This window comes from Asparagus officinalis, chromosome 10 (assembly GCF_001876935.1).
Source record: "Asparagus officinalis chromosome 10, Aspof.V1, whole genome shotgun sequence".
Classification (NCBI taxonomy): Eukaryota; Viridiplantae; Streptophyta; class Magnoliopsida; order Asparagales; family Asparagaceae; genus Asparagus; species Asparagus officinalis.
Window position 1 is genome coordinate 39127735 of NC_033803.1, and position 4573 is coordinate 39132307.

Sequence of the window (4573 nt, forward strand, 5' to 3'; positions counted from 1 at the left end):
AGATGATAATGTTTCCATCTGAGGGTGAGTTGCCTTCTTTGGGCTCTCAAAAGTTACCCGCCTCGAAACGTGCCTTCGTGAGCGCGAGTCTTCAGCGTGCTCTTGGACTTCGATGCGCAAATTGGTGCGCGCAGCTGCCCTGAGCTCTTTGTTATGTTGGAGGTGATGGCGACCCCCAGCATTTTGAGTCGTTCTGGGCTTCTTCATCGGGCCCAAACGCTCGTGAACTGGAGCTTTGCCTCTCTCGTCCGGAATTAGACCGAGGCGTTCCAAAATTGGCTTCTTCCTTCGGGATGATTCTGCATGATCTCCCGGAGAAGCTATTGGAATTAACGGCGACTTTGATTGATTCGCCGGAGGTTGGCCTTGCTTTGAAGGCTGCAATGGTTGCTTTTTGGCCTGGGTCGCCACTTCAGACTTAGGCTTCCAGACTTGGCGAGTTGGTGGTGGCTTCTTCGCCTCCTCCTTTTGCAGTCTTCTACGGGCTTCCTGAGCTTGAGCCCGTGCCTGCGCTGACATCGCGCAGCGCTTGCGAATACGCTCCTCGAGTGTCGAACGGTTCTGTTTGACGCGGACCCATTCGTTCTTTGGCGGCTTGGAAGAGTCGCCGTTCATTGGCGGTTGAGGCTGTTTGCCTCTTCCATTCTTCAGATCCGCGTTGTAGCGGAATCCGTCCGTAGACTCCATCGCCTTAGCGAGTTGCCGCGCAAGGCGTTGACGACGCCTCTGGCGGGCTCTCTTTGAGAGAGTCACAACGCCCTGAACAGTGGAGGCGTTGGCGGGAGTTGGGTTGACCTGATTGGAGGTCGGTGGAACTTCATTTGACGCAACTTCGGCGTCAGTTGGGTTGAGAGCTTCGTGGGCTTCCCGAGCAGCTTCAAACCAACGAGCTTTTCTCCCGGAGGAGAACTTCTTGGACTTGCGGGGGGAGATAGAGCCGGACGAGGACACGTACTCCTCGAACTTGGCTTGGTCGAACTCATACTCGACCTCCTCCACGACCCGGATTGCAATCCGCGGCTGCGACGCATCGATCTCGTTGGCGAGATCGTCGGCTCCCACTGTGGTCGCCAGATTGTTCGCGTGGAAAACTGTTGCTTTCTTCATTAATGAGATAATTGTCATCTTGAGTTACAACTTTTTGAGTTACAAAAGATCCGGTCTTTTATAGATCCGGTTACAACTAAATCAAAGAAAATAAAGAAAAATTACAACTCTCCTCTGTGAACAAATCACGAGCTCCTGTTTTGCGGTCGCTCGCTTTGGTGGGTTCTTTGCCTGCGCCGGGGTTAATCCGTGGACCACCGCGCGATCTAGATCCGGTCGGATCTACACGAGTATGCGGGTATTATTCCACGAAGGGAATAATAGCCGGGAGGGATTAATCCACCAAGGGAGGCCGAGCCACCTGAAGTTGGCTCGGCTTCGGCCGAGCCCCTCTAGGTGGTGGGTTTGGTTGTTTTCTGTTCTTGGTTCTATCTGTGATTTGGTTCTGTGGTTGATTTATCCAGACTTGATTCGTTGACCTAATTTGGCAGTAAATCCGGATCCCGATTAGGCAGTAAATCCACTTCTGAGTTCGAGTCCGAAACTGATCTTGATTCGATCGTGATTCGTCCGAGTCTATTCCCGGTTGGATGACTCGTTGATTCTTTAACACTTGGCTTGATTCCGAACGCGTATGGGTGCATTCCGTTGCTTGCGTGCGATTCGTCGATCTCGTCGCCTCGTTGGTTCGTCGGTTTGTGCCGAACTGTGCTAAGGGACCTATAAGCAATTTTATATGCCTACAAGGTGCAGCGCAGTTGTTCTTTGAGCATGTGTGGAAGCACTTTGGGTTGCCGAGTTCAATTATTTTGGATCGGGATAGACGGTTTCTCGGGCATTTTTGAGATTTTTTGTGGAGTTTGATGGACACTTGATTGAAGAAGAGCACGACCTTTCATCCACAAACAGACGGACAAACGGAGGTAGTCAACCAGACTAGGGTACACATGTTGCGGGGGTATAATTCTAGGCATCCTAAGACTTAGGATGAGAGTTTACCATATTTACAATTTGCTTTCAATCGGGCGATTCATGGATCTTCCGGAAAGTCACCGTTTGAGACTTGCTACGGATTTTTACCGCTAAGCCCGTTCGATCTTGTGTTTTCGTGTGAAGCCACAATGGACAGCAAGGAGGGAAGTGAACGACAACTTGCTCAGCGATTTCTCGAGAAGATTGCAAATATTCACGCCACGGTTGAAGCTCAATTAAAGAAATCACAAGCTAAATACAAGGCGAAGCATGATCAACATCGGGTTCCTTGTAATTTTGACAAAGGCGATATGGTATGGCTTAAATTGAGTAAGGAGAGGCTGAAAGGAGAGGGAAAGAAGTTGAAGCCTATTCGTTATGGTCCGTTTTGGATTCTCGATTAGATTGGCGACAACACTTTTCGATTAGACTTGCCGCCTTACTTAGGCATGTATTCGGTGATCAATGCCGAGTATTTGAAGGTGTTTAAGCCTCCATTGTTGGATGATGAAGGTGATGAAAAAGTGATCTTACCGCATGTTGAAGACTTATAGTTTGATAGAGAGGAGCCGCTGAAAGAATATTGCATTTTAGAACAAAAGACGACCACGACGAGGCGGGGAACGAAGGAGTCGTTTCTCATTGGACGTCAAGGTCAGGTTCCTAGCAAGGCAAAGTGGTTCAACAGAGAAGGCGGGGCTCGCGAGTTCCCTCAGCTAAAGTTCTAACTTGAACGGGACTTCAAGTTCCTAAAGGGGGGACCCATGATATGGGTGTATCTTCTCTTCGGGAGCTTAGCGATCCTCATGGGAGCTTAAGAATAGGTGATTCTCATGGTATCTTGAGAATAGTGTAAAGGAGTCGTGGACAGAGTTATTGGAAGCAGCGAAGTCGAAGGATTCGTCAGAACATGAGAAAAACAGTTTTACTGTTTCACGGTCGACCGCGAGTGTCACGGCGGGCGGCCGCGAACGTGCACAGCTCTGAGGATTCGGTTGAACTGAGTCACGGTCGACCGCGATGTGTGCGACGATCGATCGCCAAAACCCTGTAACCCCAGATTGCTCTCTGTCGCTGGTTACAGTCGACGCGCGATGGGTTCGGCGGTCGACCGCCAAAACCCTATAACTTATTTAAGTCTCGGGTGTTGGCGATCGACCGCGCCTGGCTCTGCGGTCGACCGCGAGTCGGGTTTTGGGCCTAGGCTGGTTTTCCTGTACTGTTTAGGATTTCTATTTTGTATAAATAGAAACACGACTTTTCTAGGTGAGAGGACTCAGATTGTAATCATAAAAGAGATCAGGGAGGTTGTTCTTTGATCTAGAGAGATTGTGAGAGAGAGAATTGTAATCCAATTGATTCTCATAATCTAGAGAAGGTATTTTCCTTCGCCCAAATTATTATATTGTGTTCTTATGTCGTTTTCTTCTCAACCCACTCTTGATAATTCCGCGATCAAGAGTGCTCGCTCGGCGACTCTTACCAATCAGTGGTCAGGGTCAATAGTCGTAGTGCCATGGTTACGGACCGTAGCAGAATATCGAGGTACCACCTACCATTCCGAGGATAGAGGGACCAGCATGCCAGATTCAAGCTATCCAGGAAATTCCTAAGGGATAGATAGTCCCATAAATTCTACCGCCAGTAACATAACAGTCACCAGCCACCGGCAGAGTTTATGCAATCGTACCGTGTGATCATGGTGCAAGTGGAGCTTTCTTAGTGATTGTTTTTTTCCAGATCGGATCTTGTTCGATTCAGAAGCTTCTCATTCTTTATCTCTCATACATTCATGGATAGGTTTCAGCTAGTTGCACATCCTTTAGATGTACCGTTATCCGTTTCTACTCTTTTAGGGGGAGGTGTTCCTATTAGGGAGTGTCCATAGGAGATGTGTCATCAGTCTAGATGAGTCCGAGTTTATCATAGATCTAATCGTTTTGCAGATGTTGGTGTTCGAAGTCATTCTCAGTATGGATTGGCTATCACCCTACCATGTTTTATGTTAGTATGGACTGTTTTGCTAAAACAGTCAGCTTGTGAGCATCCTATGGGTCTGAGTTGATAGTAGTGACCTCACAGGGTAACCAGTTTGTGGAGTCATTTTTGGCGTACATCGAGGAGGTGATGTTGAGGGATCGTGGTGCTGATTTGAGTGAGACGTGAGTAGTCTCAGAGTACCAGGATGTCTTCCAGGACATAACGGGTTTACCTCCAGTGAGAGAGGTCGAGTTTTTGCATTGAGTTACAATCAGGTACGGTACTAATATCTCGAGCACCCTATCGTATGGCACCTGCTGAGATGAGGGAGCTACAGACCCAGTTAGATGAGTTATTATCTCAGGGTTTTTTTCGCAGGGGTTATTCTCCGTGGAGAGCGCTGGTCCTTTTCGTGAAGAAGAAGGACTATAGTATGTGCCTATGTATAAATTTTTGTGAGTTGAACAAGGTCACTATCCGGAATAGGTACCCATTACCGAGGATTAATGACTTGTTCGATCAGCTACAGGGAGCACAACATTTCTCTAAGATTGATCTTTGTTTTGGCTATCAT